At 49.6% G+C, this 18,027-nt stretch overlaps 1 long non-coding RNA gene across 4 annotated transcripts in view; it reads left to right on the top strand.

Moving 5' to 3' along the window:
* The first annotated feature begins 747 nt into the window (after positions 1–747).
* The window catches only part of LOC150039533 (uncharacterized), a 29,259-nt gene continuing 11,979 nt past the window's right edge, over positions 748–18,027 (top strand). For 2 of the 4 annotated variants that reach the window (XR_016534337.1, XR_016534339.1), the window contains exons 1-3: positions 748–938; positions 3,787–4,130; positions 5,119–5,185. This is a non-coding gene — a long non-coding RNA (uncharacterized LOC150039533). Of the gene's footprint in view, positions 939–3,786; positions 4,131–4,423; positions 4,529–5,118; positions 5,186–18,027 lie in introns of those variants that run through there. The other 2 variants (XR_016534336.1, XR_016534338.1) reach the window with 2 other exon arrangements.

The following is an 18,027-nucleotide window of genomic DNA, read 5'->3' as shown; positions in this document are numbered from 1 at the left end:
AATAAACATTACAAGAATCAGCTTTTCTTTTATACCAAAAAGATGTATGACTTCAGAAGTTTAATGCCATAGAGGACAAATAAGGTTCTTTGTCTTCCTTTAGTGTCCATCAAACTCCTTGGATGTCTGCTCACAGGTAAAACCCAAGGAGATAAGCCAATTCCTCGTTGTACCCTTAAGGATTAAACATGTTGCAGACAGAACTGAAAAGATTTCCCTCGGCTTCATCTTGGCCAGCACTGTGTCTAATACTGGCTGGGCATCATGTCAGTAGGCACAGAAGAGGACAGTAGTATTTAGAGGTCATCCACCTTTCCTCAGGACCCAGGCCCCATGGTGGCATGAACGCCTTCGCTCTGGAATAGCATTCGACTCTTTGTTCAGAATTCAGCTTCTCCTATATAACAAGCATGATCTCCGACGTAAAGCTCCTCCCTGGAGGGCTCCGCGATCCAGGAGGAGAGGTAGGCCAGACACTGGGGATTACAAAGGCCACCCCAGGGCACGGCTTGAGTGGACGGGCGCTCTGAGCAGCAGTGTCAGGAGGAGAGGTGAGGGTGTGGCGGAGAGGACACGGCCTGGCAGGCCCGGTCTGCAGGATGGTGAGGACCTCAGGGGGGAGGACCACAGGGAGGGGAGGATCGCAGGGGGGGATGACCGCAGGGGGGGAGGACCACAGGGGGGAGGATCACAGGGCGGGGAGGACCCCAGGGGGGAGGACCAGGCCACCGGCCAGATGTGGGCCGTCCAAGACCAGGAGCCGCAGGGTCCGGGACCCCGGCCTGGAACCCAGCCTGGTGAGCAGCGCCTGGCAGCACGAGCCACCGCCCACCCCCAACTCCACACTTGATGCCACTTACTTGCAGGGGTTTGTTACCACCGCACCCACAAACCCACACCGGCACCTGGGGTCCAGCGGCAGATGTGTGAAGACCAAGGTGTAGGGGCGGGGCTTGTGAGGGAGGGCACGGGACGGACAGGGCCAGGGCACGGAAGTGAGCCGTCCAGGGGCGGGGCTTGTGAGGGAGGGCTGGGGAGAGGGGCGGGGCCGGGGCAGGAAGTGAGGTGTACAGGGGCGGGGCTTGTGAGGGAGGGCACGGGACGGACAGGGCCAGGGCACGGAAGTGAGCAGTCCAGGGGTGGGGCTTGTGAGGGAGGGCAGGGAAGAGGGGCGGGGCTGGGGCAGGAAGTGAGGTGTCCAGGGGCGGGGCTAGTGAGGGAGGGGGTGAAAGGGGCGGGGCCAGGGCACAGTCCAGGGGCGGGGCTTGTGAGGAAGAGCGCGAGAGGGGCGGGGCCAGGGCAGAAAGTGCGGTGTCCAGGGGCGGGGCTTCTGGGGGAGGAGAAAAGGGGCGGGGCCAGGGCACAGTCCCGGGGCGGGGCTTGTGAGGGAGAGCGCGAGAGGGGCGGGGCCAGGGCAGGAAGTGAGGTGTCAGGGGCGGGCCTGGCCGCCGACGTGGGTTGGGCTGCTCGCCCGGGTCCAGTCAGCCGGGTGAGCGGGTCTGGGCGCCTCCTTCCTCTGCCAGGGCTCCTCGTGTTTGGGTTTGGGCCTAGACAGCTGCGCCCTCGGGTCTGTAACAAGCTTGTGAGGTGTGGGAGCGGGGCCTGCCTCTCCTGCCCCGCAGTCCTCTGTTCCCTTCCTGAAGTGGCCTCGGCCTGGCTAGGCCCAGACCCGGCCTCCGGAGCCACCCAGACCCTGGTGACTGCCAGGGGGTGTGCAGACCTGGGCCCTGCGTCTCTCTTCTGGTATCTCTTAGTCTAGGCAGGCCAGGGGGTGTGGAGACCTGGGCCCTGCTTCTCCCTTTTGGTATCTCTTAGTCTAGGCAGGCCAGGGGGTGTGGAGACCTGGGCCCTGCGTCTCTCTTCTGGTATCTCTTAGTCTAGGCAGGCCAGGGGGTGTGGAGACCTGGGCCCTGCGTCTCTCTTCTGGTATCTCTTAGTCTAGGCAGGCCAGGGGGTGTGGAGACCTGGGCCCTGCTTCTCCCTTTTGGTATCTCTTAGTCTAGGCAGGCCAGGGCAGTGTGGAGACCTGGGCCCTGCGTCTCTCTTCTGGTATCTTTTAGTCTAGGCAGGCCAGGGCAGTGTGGAGACCTGGGCCCTGCGTCTCTCTTCTGGTATCTCTTAGTCTAGGCAGGCCAGGGCAGTGTGGAGACCTGGGCCCTGCGTCTCTCTTCTGGTATCTCTTAGTCTAGGCAGGCCAAGGCAGTGTGGAGACCTGGGGTCTGCTTCTCTCTCCTTTGGTATCTTTTAGTCTAGGAAGGCCAGGGCAGTGTGGAGACCTGGGCCCTGCTTCTCTCTTTTGGTATCTCTTAGTTTAGGCAGGCCAGGGCGTGAGCAGACCTGGACCCTGCTTCTGTCTTCTGGTATCTTTTAGTCTAGGCAGGCCAGGGTAGTGTGGAGACCTGGGCCCTGCTTCTCTCTTTTGGTATCTTTTAGTCTAGGCAGGCCAGGGGGTGTGGAGACCTGGGGCCTGCTTCTCTCTTCTGGTATCTTTTCGTCTAGGCAGGCCAGGGCAGTGTGGAGACCTGGGCCCTGCTTCTCTCTTTTGGTATCTTTTAGTCTAGGCAGGCCAGGGCAGTGTGGAGACCTGGGGTCTGCTTCTCTCTTTTGGTATCTTTTAGTCTAGGCAGGCCAGGGGGTGTGCAGACCTGGGCCCTGCTTCTCTCTTTTGGTCTCTTTTAGTCTAGGCAGGCCAGGGCAGGGCAGTGTGGAGACCTGGGGTCTGCTTCTCTCTTCTGGTATCTTTTAGTCTAGGCAGCCCAGAGCAATGTGGAGATCTGGGACCTGCTTCTCTCTTCTGGTCTCTGTTAGTCTAGGCGTGCCTGGGGGTGTGGAGACCTGGGGCCTGCTTCTCTCTTCTGGTATCTTTTAGTCTAGGCAGGCCAGGGGGTGTGGAGACCTGGGCCTGCTTCTCTCTTGGTATCTTTTACTCTAGGGAGGCTGGGTAGTGTGGCGTCCTGGGGCCTGCTTCTCTCCTTTTCGTATCTTTCGCTGTGCCTAAATGTGTTTTGGTGATCGGGTATGACTCCAGGACTGACTTGAGACCACATCTGTGTCCACTCCACCTGTGTATTTTGACCCCTTCTGTGTCAAGACCAGCTCTTGGTCTCTTGACGATGTGAGTCAAAGATCCTTCCTAGTCTGTGCCAGGTTCTCATCCGGGCCTAACCCCAGTCCCCGCCAGCTCTGAATTGGGGCCTGTTCCATGTCCATACCCTCTCTGAGATGGGACAGTCATGATTTTGAGCTTTCGTCTGGGCTGGACCTGAGACTACAGCAGTTCCAGTCAAGCCCTGCTGTGGGTGTGCACCAGCTCTGCATTTAGGCCGTTTCTGAGCCATGCCAATTCCAGGTTTGGGCTCCCTGCCATCTGCAGCAACTCCAAGTTTGTGCCAGCTTTGACCTAGGCCTGTTCGGTATTGTGTGTGGTCCTTAGTGTAGGTGAGCTTTCAAGGTTGAGCCTGCTCCCAGTCTGTTCAGAGCCTTCAGCTGTGTTGTGCTATGTCTCTATCAGGGCCTGGGGGTTGGTCGTTGAGGAAATTAAGACATTCATTTTCCAGTATTGAGAGCGAATCCACATATTACTGGGCATATCAAGATCTTTTGTCTATATTTTGGAGCATGTTTCCCCAGCCACACAAGCCAAGCCATGTTCCCTGTTGGTCTCAATAAGCCATCATTGTCCCAGGCCTGGTCCAGGATCTGCCTCATTAGGAATCTTGGAGTGGGTGACAGAAGGTGGGAGGCAGAAAGTGTGGTCTAGATGGCTTTTTCTTGTTTTTCTTTCAGTCAGCCATACTCCAGATCCTGCTCAGCAGAAGAGAGGCTCCAGGCCTTTGTTTTCCAGAGACTTCATTTTTCTTCAGGTGCTGTGATGTGAAAATGAGACGAGTCTAGAAGCTTGGAATTGTAAGTATAGGATCAGGGTGTACACTCCAGTGTACAATGGGCTAGGTGGACCTCAACAACCCTTGCTCCAAGCCCACCTCTTGCATAGGGCATGGGGGTTAGTGTGTGAGGGGATGTGTGGAAAGCATTGTTGTTGTTGTTATTTTTTGCCAGGTAATCCTGGCCTGTAATCCTAGCTGCTAAGGAGTCCAAGATATGAGGTTTGCAGTTCACACCTAGCCCTGGTAGGAAAGTCCTTGAGACTCTTTATCTCTAATAATCAGTAAAAAAGCTAAAGTAGAGCTCAAGTGGTAGAACAGTAGCCTTGAACAAACATAACTCAGGGAGAACACCTAGGTCCTAAGTTCAAGCCCCAGGACCTGCACAAAAAGATTTTTGTTTTCATTGTATAGGTCCAGCATACATTTTATTAGACACAGAAAGGTATTTTAATTTATTTTAGTGGTACTGTGTTCCAGGGTGTCTCACAAGTTATGTAAGCCCCTCAGGCTTTGATTTTCACGATTTCCAGCCTTTGATGCATGTTGTCTTCCTGTGACTGTTGGCACTTTGAGAAGAAAATGCACAGTGTCAGAGTAAAATGTGGAGAGACTGGAAGCGTGGGATTGTGAATACAGATTCAGTGAGTATAGCCCAACATAGGATGGTCTGGATGGGCTCCATTAGAACTTGTTCTGGTGAAGTCATGCCTTGCCCAGGCCTCTGGCCTCTCTCCAAGTGTGCATCAAGTTTTCATCTATACATTCATGTCCATCCTGGGGCCTGGAGAAGGGGGTGAAGGCATGTGTGAGGAAGGGTAGCCTCTTCCTTTCTGCCTGGTGAGTTGGTGCTTATCAGAACAATTTTGGTGACCCTAGGCCCATACCCAGGTCTCTGAGTCTTAATTGTGCTTTCACTTTTGCTTTTGGTCATGTCCTTCTTAGTGCCTGTGGGTTGAAGGCTGAGGGAATGTGGGCAAATTCTTTTTAATTACATAGGTCATATACATATTTTGTTCAACCTATCAATGCATTTAAATTTCTTTTGGTAAATTTAAATTTTATTGTGTTTCAGGCCCTCCTACAACCTAGGCAAGAACCTCAACACTAAGCCTCAACCCTTTATGTCTAGTAACCTAATCAGTTCCTTTAGAGTGATGTTATATGTCAGTTTTCTAGTACGGAACTTTTGTGTGACTGTTACTTTTGTGTCCTTCCTCTTTCACCTGTATAGCATCCCACTGACCTGTGGAGCAGTTCTAGCCTTTCCACCCTTTGTTGCGTGTTGGTTACTTCTGACTGTAAGTACTTTGAGGGCAAAATGTGCTCAGTATCCTAAATAAATATGGAGTCCAGAATAATTTGATTTTGTGGTCCAGCGTTGAAGTGGCCTGACAGACACACCCTACCTCTAACTTGTTTTCACAGACTCATGCCCAACTTAGGTCTCCAGCTTCATCTCTAGGTCTGTACCGGGCTTTTAATCTGTGCTTCCAGACATGTTCATACCAGAGCCTGGAGAAGGGAATGAAGGTATATGTGAGGAAGGGCAGCCTATGTTTCCTACCTGTTAAGTTGGTACCTGTTAAAATACCTTTTCCCAACTTAGGCCCATCCTAATCCTGCATCCTTAGCTCTGAGTCTTCACTGAGCTTTCAGCAATATCCTGTATAAGGCATGGGGATTAGGGAATGAGGGGACGTGTGACAGATGTTGGTTTTCTTTATATACATCTTACTTATATTTTATCAGGCATTCCAAGGTATTTCACTTAGCTTGAGTAAGTTCCAGTGGTATTATATTCAGAGCTCTCCACAGGCTAGGTCAGCACGTCAACAGTAAACCCTCCATTTTATGCCTCAGAAGCCTATAGAATGGGGCTTTGTCAGGTTATTAATAGGAATCTTTGGAGGAAAGCAGAAGGAATATCCTAGCCCTTTTTCTTCCCTGTCAGATCTACCAAGTCTTGTTTATTTTTAACCAGGCTCCAGCTTTTGTTGTGAGTTGACGTCCTCTGCCCGTGTGCACTCTGAGGAGAAATGTACCCTGTGTTAGAAAACAGCTAGAGAGGGGCCAGGAGTTTGGCCTAATGATAGAGTGCTTGCCTAACATGCACGGAGCCCTGGGTTCTATTCCTGGGTATCACATACACAGAAAAAGCAGGAAGTGATGATGAGGCTCAAGTGGTAGAGCACTATCCTTGTCAAAGTCCAAGGACAGTGCCCAGGCCCTCAGTTCAAACCCCAGGACTGGCCAAAAAAGACAATTGGAGAGTATACTTCCTTTGAATTGTGAGTGTAGAATCTGCCCAGTACCTGCTTTGGTGGACTGAGGTCCAACTTAGGCTTCCATTGTCTGTGCTTTCGGTACCTGGAGAAAAGGGGATGAAAGCATTTATGGAGAAGGAAGGCCTACCCCTTCCTGCTTGGTAAGTTGTTAACTGTCAGAACAGTTGATGACCCTAGGTCCCAGCCCAGTGCTCTGTCCACAGCTGTGGGATAACTCAAATTCATATATTCACTGTTACCTGCCACATTCAGCAACTCTGACCCACTCTGTTCATACACCGGCCATGCGTACATGTGTGCAGGTATGGGTGGAGGACTGTGTGTCATGTCTCTCTGTTTGCAAACTTGGACCTACCTTAAGCATGTTTGAGAGAAGAAGACCATCTACCTCCAAGGATGCAGCACACTCTCTAGTAAATATGAGGATGTGGGTTAGGGTTGGGGTTGGGATTAAGGTTAAGGAATAGGGTTGTTAGGTGACTGGGGTGGTGTTAGGGGTTAGAGTTGTTAGGCTTGGTATGATTTGGGTTAGGGCTCATGTATAGGGATGTTGATGTTAATGGTAGAGTCAAGGTTTGCTTAGGATACTCATACCCTTAGGATGTATCCTAAGCCACTCACTAATCTTAGGCCTTCCACCAAGCCACTCATGAACTCAAATCCATAGAATAACTGTGTACCTAACACATTCAGCAACCGCAACCCATCCCCCAGAGCTTGGGGTGGAATGGGTTTAAAGAATAGGGTTTTGAGGAATAGGATGAAGGAATTGGATTGTTAGTGTCGGGGGGGGGGGTGATATTAAGTGGTTAGGGTTGCTAGGGCTACTTTTCTTGGGGTTGGTATCTTTGAGGTTAGTGTTCAGGTGTAGTGTTGTTGGTGTTAAGGTTGCCTGTTGTTTAGGTTTCTCAGGGTGGGAGTTAGAATTAAGTTTTTAGTTTTATTTCAAAAACAGGTTAAAGCAGGTTTTGGGTTTTTCATTTGGTTTACATAGCAGATTGGGAAATGAGTTAGTAATAGGGTCAGTGTTACAGAAAGACAGTGTATTATGGTTAGTGGATGGCTTAAAGTTAGGGATCTGGTGAAGTTAGGAGTTATGGAAAGAATTAGTGGGATAGGAGTGTGGCTCAGTGGTAGAGTGCTTGCATATCGCATGCATGAAGACCTGGGTTTGATCCCTCAGTACCACATAAAGAGAAAAACCCTGAAGTGGTACTTGTGGATCAAGTAGTAGAGTGTTAACTCTCGGCCGAAGAAGGTCAGGGACTGTGCCCAGGCCCTTAGTTCAGACCCCAAGACTGGCAACAAAAAAAGAGAATTATCATTTGGATTATGAAATGGGTCAGGGTAAAATTAGGGTAGGGCATAGGGCACAAGGTAGACAAAGGAGAAGGTCGGGGATTGTTACCTCATCCTTAGGATAAAGGTTCAGCAAAGCCTGAGAGTTAGGGAATGTTTGAGGAAGAACTTTGTGGGATGGGCTAGGGTTATGTGATGGAGCATTCTTCACAGGGGGTTAGGAAACAGGTAAGGATTAGGGAACTTGTTCAGAAAGTATTTAGGTTTAGGGAGTGGGTTAGGATTGTAGAAAGTGTTAGATACGCAGTTACATAATGGATTGGGGTAGCAGATGGTTTAGGATGAGGTATAAGATTGGTGAGTGACTTAGGTGTGTTGGGGTATGAGTTTGGGTTAGGGCACGTTTTAGGATGACAATATGGGTTAGAGTTAGAGTATATGGTGGGTATACATATTAAGGAATATGTTTAAATAATGTTTGGGTTTAAGGTATGTTGTTTGGCTGGTGGGGTTTAGTGTACATGCTAGGGCATGCATTGGGGTAGGTTTGGGGTACATGTTAGGATGCACTTAAGGGTACCTTTACAATGTATAGTATGTGTGAGAGTACTTGATACCATACGTACTACTAGTTATGGTGTACTTTACATGTTACAGTTATGGTAAATGTTAGGGAATGCTAGGGTTAAAGTGTTAGGGCACATATTAGAGTATATGTTAGGGTACATTTTGGGTACCTGTTAGGGTGCATGTAAGAATAACTTTGAGTGTGTGTTAGGGTACTTATCAGGTATGTGTTAATGTTTAACATACATTTTAGGGTTAGGGTATGTTTTAAGGGTACATGGTAAGGTATTAGAGTTAGGGTACATGTTAGGGTATGAGTTTAGGTCAGGCTCCATGTCAGGGTGTGACTATGTGCCATAGTTAGGGTGTATGATGGGGTATATGTTATGGTACATGTGAGAGTTGGAGCCAGTGCTAGGGCATGGGTTCGGTTATACATTTGGGGAAAGGCTATCTGTATGGTTTAGACAATGTATTAATGGTTAGGGTACAACGACATGCGTTAGGTTTAAGGTACATGTTTGAATATCTGTTAGTGTATGCGTTTGGGTTAGGACATGTGTTTAGGGTACTGGTTATAGTTTTGGTTAATGGTACAGCATGTGTTGGGTTACATTTGGGGTAAATGTTAGGGTGCTCGTAATGGTACCTAGGCTTAGAGTACATGCTAAGGAACTATTTAGGATATGAGTTAATGCTTAGACTATGTATTAGGGTACGTGTTAGGTTTGGGACATGTGATGGGGTATTGGTTATGGTTATGGTTTGTGTTGGTATTAGCACATATGTTCAGGTACATTTGGGGTACAGGTTAAGGTACTTGTAAGAGTACCTGTATGTGTTAGGGTACTTGTTACTATGTGTTAGTGGTTAGGGTGCATGCTATAAATGTTAGGGTTAGGATGTGTGTCAGGGTGTTAGGGTTTGGGTGAGTTTTTTGTGTTAAGGTAAGAGTCGGGGAACTTGTAAGGTTAACTGTGCTTAAGAGTATGTATTAGGGCTCTTGTTACCATATCACTAGCGTATGGGTTAGGGCATGTGTCAGGGATGTGTTTGGGTACATGTTACAGTGCATGTAAGTATGCCTGTGTGGTTTACGTTACTTGTGAGGGTATGTTAGGGGTATATGTTAGGGTATGTTTGAGGTGCATGTTAGGGAACCTGTAGTGGTACTTGAATTTTTAGAGTATACGTTAGGGTACTTGTTATTGGAACATGTTAGTGGTTAGAGAATTTGTTCGGGTATGTTAGGGTACATGTTAGAATGCATGTAAGGTTGCTTTGTTCTTCTCGTGTTTTACAGTACAAGCTAGTGTATGTGTTAGGATACATGTTACAATATGTAACGAATGTGTTAGGGAATGTGTTAGGGTTCAGGTACATGGGTTAGGGATTGGGTTAAGGTTAGGGCATGTTTTAGGGTATGCGTTGGGGTGTGTTTAGGGACTTGTTAGGGTACCTGTAAGGTGTAGAGTGTGTGCTAAGATACTGGTCGCTGTATGTGTTAGTATATATGTGAAGAGTTAGGCTATGTGTTAGAGTTAAATTGCATTTTATGGTTAGAGCATGTGTGAGGTCAATAGCCTTGTGTTATGGTATGCTTCGGTTCTTATGAGGTTCTTGTTAGGGTGCATGTAAGGTTTAGAGTTTAGAATGATAGTGGTTAAGGTATGTGTTGTGGTAGGATATGTGTTAAGGTATTTGTTAGGGTTTGGCTTAGGCTTCGAGTACATATTAATCTATGTGTGGATATGTTTTGGGTACTTGTTAGGGTGCATGTAAAGTTTGGAGCACATGGTAATGTTAGGGGTTAGGTTTAAGATTAGGGGTTATGGTTAGAAGGGTTAGGGTTAGAAGCTTTAGGGTTACGGGGTTTGGGTTAGGAGTTAGTTGTTAGGGTTATTGTTGGAGTTGGGTAGGGTAAGAGTAAGAGGGTCCAGGGTTAGGGTTGGGTTAGGTAGGGGTTAGGGTTAGGGGTAGGTTTAGGGGTTAGGGGTAGGGTAGGGTAGGGGTTCATAGGTAGGGTTAGGGTTAGGGGTTAGGGTTGGGGTTAGGGTTCGAGTTCGAGTCAGTGTTCCTGTCAGGGTCAGCCTCAGCACCACTCCCACCTTTTTCCATGTATATAGAATTGAACCTGGGTCTATGTGCACGCTAGGCAAGCACTCTACCAACAGGCTCTACACTTCCTTTTTTTTTTTTTGGAGGCTCATTGGAGATAAGGGTTTTATTGACATTCTTGCCTGTGCTGGCTTTGAACTGTGACCCTCAGCTCTCAGCCTCCTGAGTAGCTAGGATGACAGGCGGAGCCCCTGGGACCAGCTTCTTTTCCTCATTTATAAGGATGGAAGATTTAGGAAGGGTGGGGCTGTTTGTTCAGTACTATGGGGCCAGTGTTCAGAGTTGGGTTGAGTGTACACCTTCAGCGCCCTCTTCTCCTGTGGACGTGTGCACAGTCTCATCCTTCAGCTGTATTATCAAGGCCTCTCACAGAGAGATCAGTCTCTTCTCTGTTGGACGTGTGCACAGTCTCATCCTTCAGCTGTATTCTCACGGCCTCTCACAGAGAGATCAGTCTCTTATCTGGTGGATGTGTACACAGTCTCATCCTTCAGCTGTATTCTCAGGGCCTCTCACAGAGAGATCAGTCTCTTCTCTGGTGGACGTGTGCACAGTCGCATTCTTCAGCTGTATTCTCAGGGCCTCTCACAGAAAGATCAGTCTCTTCTCTGGTGGACGTGTGCACAGTCTCATCCTTAAGCTGTATTCTCAGGGCCTCTCACAGAGAGATCAGTCTCTCCTCTGCTGGACGTGTACACAGTCTCATCCTTCAGCTGTATTCTCAGGGCCTCTCACAGAGAGATCAGTCTCTCCTCTGGTGGACGTGTACACAGTCACATCCTTCAGCTGTATTCTCAGGGCCTCTCACAGAAAGATCAGACTCTTCTCTGGTAGACGAGTGCACAGTCTCATCCTTCAGCTGTATTCTCAGGCAGGGCCTGTCACAGAGAGACCAGTCTCTTCTCCTGTGGACGTGTGCACAGTCGCATCTTCAGCTGTATTCTCAGGGCCTGTCACACAGAGATCAGTCTCTTCTCTGGTGGACGAGTGCACAGTTTCATCCTTCAGCTGTATTCTCAGGGCCTGTCACAGAGAGATCAGTCTCTTCCCTGGTGGATGTGTGCACAGTCTCATCCTTCAGCCGTATTCTCAGGCAGGGCCTGTCACAGAGAGATCAGTCTCTTCTCTGGTGGATGTGTGCACAGTCTCATCCTTCAGGTGTATTCTCAGGGCTTCTCACAGAGAGATCAGTCTCTTCTCTGGTGGACGTGTGCACAGTCGCATCCTTCAGCTGTATTCTCAGGGCCTGTCACAGAGAGATCAGTCTCTTCTCTGGTGGACGAGTACACAGTCTCATCCTTCAGCTGTATTCTCAGGCAGGGCCTGTCACAGAGATATCAGTCTCTTCCCTGGTGGATGTGTGTACAGTCTCATCCTTCAGCTGTATTCTCAAGGCCTCTCACAGAGAGATCAGTCTCTTCTCTGGTGGACGTGTACACAGTCTCATCCTTCAGCTGTATTCTCAGGGCCTGTCACAGAGAGATCAGTCTCTTCTCTGGTGGATGTGTGCACAGTCTCATCCTTCAGCTGTATTCTCAGGGCCTCTCACAGAGAGATCAGTCTCTCCTCTGGTGGACGTGTACACAGTCTCATCCTTCAGCTGTACTCTCTGGGCCTCTCACAAAGAGATCAGTCTCTTCTCTGGTGGACGTGTACACAGTCTCATCCTTCAGCTGTATTCTCAGGGCTTCTCACAGAGAGATCAGTCTCTTCTCTGGTGGACGTGTACACAGTCGCATCCTTCAGCTGTATTCTCAGGGCCTCTCACAGAGAGATCAGTCTCTTCTCTGGTGGACGAGTGCACAGTCTCATCCTTCAGCTGTATTCTCAGGCAGGGCCTGTCACAGAGAGATCAGTCTCTTCTCTGGTGGATGTGTGCACAGTCTCATCCTTCAGCTGTATTCTCAGGGCCTCTCACAGAGAGATCAGTCTCTTCTCTGGTGGACGTGTGCACAGTCTCATCCTTCAGCTGTATTCTCAGGGCCTCTCACAGAGAGATCAGTCTCTTCTCTGCTGGACGTATACACAGTCTCATCCTTCAGCTGTATTCTCAGGGCTTCTCACAGAGAGATCAGTCTCTTCTCTGGTGGATGTGTGCACAGTCGCATCCTTCAGCTGTATTCTCAGGGCCTCTCACAGAGAGATCAGTCTCTTCTCTGGTGGATGTGTACACAGTCTCATCCTTCAGCTGTATTCTCAGGGCCTGTCACAGAGAGATCAGTCTCTTCTCTGGTGGATGTGTGCACAGTCTCATCCTTCAGCTGTACTCTCAGGGCCTCTCACAGAGAGATCAGTCTCTTCTCTGGTGGATGTGTGCACAGTCTAATCCTTCAGCTGTATTCTCAGGGCCTCTCACAGAGAGATCAGTCTCTTCTCTGGTGGATGAGTACACAGTCTCATCCTTCAGCTGTACTCTCAGGGCCTCTCACAGAGAGATCAGTTTCTTCTCTGGTGGATGTGTACACAGTCTCATCCTTCAGCTGTATTCTCAGGGCCTCTCACAGAGAGATCAGTCTTTCCTCTGGTGGATGTGTGCACAGTCTCATCCTTCAGCTGTATTCTCAGGCAGGGCCTGTCACAGAGAGATCAGTCTCTTCTCTGGTGGATGTGTGCACAGTCTCATCCTTCAGCTGTATTCTCAGGGCCTCTCACAGAGAGATCAGTCTCTTCTCTAGTGGACGTGTGCACAGTCTCATCCTTCAGCTGTATTCTCAGGGCTTCTCACAGAGAGATCAGTCTCTTCTCTGGTGGATGAGTACACAGTCTCATCCTTCAGCTGTACTCTCAGGGCCTCTCACAGAGAGATCAGTTTCTTCTCTGGTGGATGTGTGCACAGTCTCATCCTTCAGCTGTATTCTCAGGGCTTCTCACAGAGAGATCAGTCTCTTCTCTGGTGGACGTGTGCACAGTCGCATCCTTCAGCTGTATTCTCAGGGCCTGTCACAGAGACATCAGTCTCTTCCCTGGTGGATGTGTGCACAGTCTCATCCTTCAGCTGTATTCTCAGGGCTTCTCACAGAGAGATCAGTCTCTTCTCTGGTGGACGTGTGCACAGTCGCATCCTTCAGCTGTATTCTCAGGGCCTCTCACAGAGACATCAGTCTCTCCTCTGGTGGACGTGTACACAGTCTCATCCTTAAGCTGTATTCTCAGGGCCTCTCACAGAGAGATCAGTCTCTCCTCTGGTGGACGTGTACACAGTCTCATCCTTCAGCTGTATTCTCAAGGCCTCTCACAGAGAGATCAGTCTCTTCTCTGGTGGACGTGTACACAGTCTCATCCTTCAGCTGTATTCTCAGGGCCTGTCACAGAGAGATAGTTTCTTCTCTGGTGGACATGTACACAGTCTCATCCTTCAGCTGTATTCTCAGGGCCTCTCACAGAGAGATCAGTCTCTTCTCTGGTGGATGTGTGCACAGTCTCATCCTTCAGCTGTATTCTCAGGGCCTCTCACAGAGAGATCAATCTCTCCTCTGGTGGACGTGTACACAGTCTCATCCTTCAGCTGTATTCTCAGGGCTTCTCACAGAGAGATCAGTCTCTTCTCTGGTGGACGTGTACACAGTCGCATCCTTCAGCTGTATTCTCAGGGCCTGTCACAGAGAGATCAGTCTCTTCTCTGGTGGACGAGTGCACAGTCTCATCCTTCAGCCGTATTCTCAGGCAGGGCCTGTCACAGAGAGATCAGTCTCTTCTCTGGTGGATGTGTGCACAGTCTCATCCTTCAGCTGTATTCTCAGGGCCTCTCACAGAGAGATCAGTCTCTTCTCTGGTGGACGTGTGCACAGTCTCATCCTTCAGCTGTATTCTCAGGGCCTCTCACAGAGAGATCAGTCTCTTCTCTGCTGGACGTATACACAGTCTCATCCTTCAGCTGTATTCTCAGGGCTTCTCACAGAGAGATCAGTCTCTTCTCTGGTGGATGTGTGCACAGTCGCATCCTTCAGCTGTATTCTCAGGGCCTCTCACAGAGAGATCAGTCTCTTCTCTGGTGGATGTGTACACAGTCTCATCCTTCATCTGTATTCTCAGGGCCTTCACAGAGAGATCAGTCTCTTCTCTGGTGGATGTGTGCACAGTCTCATCCTTCAGCTGTACTCTCAGGGCCTCTCACAGAGAGATCAGTCTCTTCTCTGGTGGATGTGTGCACAGTCTAATCCTTCAGCTGTATTCTCAGGGCCTCTCACAGAGAGATCAGTCTCTTCTCTGGTGGATGAGTACACAGTCTCATCCTTCAGCTGTACTCTCAGGGCCTCTCACAGAGAGATCAGTTTCTTCTCTGGTGGATGTGTACACAGTCTCATCCTTCAGCTGTATTCTCAGGGCCTCTCACAGAGAGATCAGTCTTTCCTCTGGTGGATGTGTGCACAGTCTCATCCTTCAGCTGTATTCTCAGGCAGGGCCTGTCACAGAGAGATCAGTCTCTTCTCTGGTGGATGTGTGCACAGTCTCATCCTTCAGCTGTATTCTCAGGGCCTCTCACAGAGAGATCAGTCTCTTCTCTAGTGGACGTGTGCACAGTCTCATCCTTCAGCTGTATTCTCAGGGCTTCTCACAGAGAGATCAGTCTCTTCTCTGGTGGACATGTACACAGTCTCATCCTTCAGCTGTACTCTCAGGGCCTCTCACAGAGAGATCAGTCTCTTCTCTGGTGGACGTGTGCACAGTCGCATCCTTCAGCTGTATTCTCAGGGCCTGTCACAGAGACATCAGTCTCTTCCCTGGTGGATGTGTGCACAGTCTCATCCTTCAGCTGTATTCTCAGGGCTTCTCACAGAGAGATCAGTCTCTTCTCTGGTGGACGTGTGCACAGTCGCATCCTTCAGCTGTATTCTCAGGGCCTCTCACAGAGAGATCAGTCTCTCCTCTGGTGGACGTGTACACAGTCTCATCCTTAAGCTGTATTCTCAGGGCCTCTCACAGAGAGATCAGTCTCTCTTCTGGTGGACGTGTACACAGTCTCATCCTTCAGCTGTATTCTCAAGGCCTCTCACAGAGAGATCAGTCTCTTCTCTGGTGGACGTGTACACAGTCTCATCCTTCAGCTGTATTCTCAGGGCCTGTCACAGAGAGATAGTTTCTTCTCTGGTGGACATGTACACAGTCTCATCCTTCAGCTGTATTCTCAGGGCCTCTCACAGAGAGATCAGTCTCTTCTCTGGTGGACGTGTGCACAGTCTCATCCTTCAGCTGTATTCTCAGGGCCTCTCACAGAGAGATCAATCTCTCCTCTGGTGGACGTGTACACAGTCTCATCCTTCAGCTGTATTCTCAGGGCTTCTCACAGAGAGATCAGTCTCTTCTCTGGTGGACGTGTACACAGTCGCATCCTTCAGCTGTATTCTCAGGGCCTGTCACAGAGAGATCAGTCTCTTCTCTGGTGGACGAGTGCACAGTCTCATCCTTCAGCCGTATTCTCAGGCAGGGCCTGTCACAGAGAGATCAGTCTCTTCTCTGGTGGATGTGTGCACAGTCTCATCCTTCAGCTGTATTCTCAGGGCCTCTCACAGAGAGATCAGTCTCTTCTCTGGTGGACGTGTGCACAGTCTCATCCTTCAGCTGTATTCTCAGGGCCTCTCACAGAGAGATCAGTCTCTTCTCTGCTGGACGTATACACAGTCTCATCCTTCAGCTGTATTCTCAGGGCCTCTCACAGAGAGATCAGTCTTTCCTCTGGTGGATGTGTGCACAGTCTCATCCTTCAGCTGTATTCTCAGGCAGGGATTGTCACAGAGAGATCAGTCTCTTCTCTGGTGGATGTGTGCACAGTCGCATCCTTCAGCTGTATTCTCAGGGCCTCTCACAGAGAGATCAGTCTCTTCTCTGGTGGATGTGTACACAGTCTCATCCTTCATCTGTATTCTCAGGGCCTGTCACAGAGAGATCAGTCTCTTCTCTGGTGGATGTGTGCACAGTCTCATCCTTCAGCTGTACTCTCAGGGCCTCTCACAGAGAGATCAGTCTCTTCTCTGGTGGATGTGTGCACAGTCTAATCCTTCAGCTGTATTCTCAGGGCCTCTCACAGAGAGATCAGTCTCTTCTCTGGTGGATGAGTACACAGTCTCATCCTTCAGCTGTACTCTCAGGGCCTCTCACAGAGAGATCAGTTTCTTCTCTGGTGGATGTGTACACAGTCTCATCCTTCAGCTGTATTCTCAGGGCCTCTCACAGAGAGATCAGTCTTTCCTCTGGTGGATGTGTGCACAGTCTCATCCTTCAGCTGTATTCTCAGGCAGGGATTGTCACAGAGAGATCAGTCTCTTCTCTGGTGGATGTGTGCACAGTCTCATCCTTCAGCTGTATTCTCAGGGCCTCTCACAGAGAGATCAGTCTCTTCTCTAGTGGACGTGTGCACAGTCTCATCCTTCAGCTGTATTCTCAGGGCTTCTCACAGAGAGATCAGTCTCTTCTCTGGTGGATGAGTACACAGTCTCATCCTTCAGCTGTACTCTCAGGGCCTCTCACAGAGAGATCAGTTTCTTCTCTGGTGGATGTGTGCACAGTCTCATCCTTCAGCTGTATTCTCAGGGCTTCTCACAGAGAGATCAGTCTCTTCTCTGGTGGACGTGTGCACAGTCGCATCCTTCAGCTGTATTCTCAGGGCCTGTCACAGAGACATCAGTCTCTTCCCTGGTGGATGTGTGCACAGTCTCATCCTTCAGCTGTATTCTCAGGGCTTCTCACAGAGAGATCAGTCTCTTCTCTGGTGGACGTGTGCACAGTCGCATCCTTCAGCTGTATTCTCAGGGCCTCTCACAGAGAGATCAGTCTCTCCTCTGGTGGACGTGTACACAGTCTCATCCTTAAGCTGTATTCTCAGGGCCTCTCACAGAGAGATCAGTCTCTCCTCTGGTGGACGTGTACACAGTCTCATCCTTCAGCTGTATTCTCAGGGCCTCTCACAGAGAGATCAGTCTCTTCTCTGGTGGACGTGTACACAGTCTCATCCTTCAGCTGTATTCTCAGGGCCTCTCACAGAGAGATCAGTCTCTTCTCTGGTGGACGTGTGCACAGTCTCATCCTTCAGCTGTATTCTCAGGGCCTCTCACAGAGAGATCAATCTCTCCTCTGGTGGACGTGTACACAGTCTCATCCTTCAGCTGTATTCTCAGGGCTTCTCACAGAGAGATCAGTCTCTTCTCTGGTGGACGTGTACACAGTCGCATCCTTCAGCTGTATTCTCAGGGCCTGTCACAGAGAGATCAGTCTCTTCTCTGGTGGACGAGTGCACAGTCTCATCCTTCAGCCGTATTCTCAGGCAGGGCCTGTCACAGAGAGATCAGTCTCTTCTCTGGTGGATGTGTGCACAGTCTCATCCTTCAGCTGTATTCTCAGGGCCTCTCACAGAGAGATCAGTCTCTTCTCTGGTGGACGTGTGCACAGTCTCATCCTTCAGCTGTATTCTCAGGGCCTCTCACAGAGAGATCAGTCTCTTCTCTGCTGGACGTATACACAGTCTCATCCTTCAGCTGTATTCTCAGGGCTTCTCACAGAGAGATCAGTCTCTTCTCTGGTGGATGTGTGCACAGTCGCATCCTTCAGCTGTATTCTCAGGGCCTCTCACAGAGAGATCAGTCTCTTCTCTGGTGGATGTGTACACAGTCTCATCCTTCATCTGTATTCTCAGGGCCTGTCACAGAGAGATCAGTCTCTTCTCTGGTGGATGTGTGCACAGTCTCATCCTTCAGCTGTACTCTCAGGGCCTCTCACAGAGAGATCAGTCTCTTCTCTGGTGGATGTGTGCACAGTCTAATCCTTCAGCTGTATTCTCAGGGCCTCTCACAGAGAGATCAGTCTCTTCTCTGGTGGATGAGTACACAGTCTCATCCTTCAGCTGTACTCTCAGGGCCTCTCACAGAGAGATCAGTTTC

This window comes from Megascapheus bottae, unplaced genomic scaffold, assembly GCF_031878675.1.
Source record: "Megascapheus bottae isolate mThoBot1 unplaced genomic scaffold, mThoBot2.hap1 HAP1_SCAFFOLD_220, whole genome shotgun sequence".
NCBI classification, from domain to species: Eukaryota; Metazoa; Chordata; class Mammalia; order Rodentia; family Geomyidae; genus Megascapheus; species Megascapheus bottae.
The sequence above is the reverse complement of the archived record's forward strand: the minus strand, read 5'-3'. Positions and strand labels throughout refer to the sequence as shown.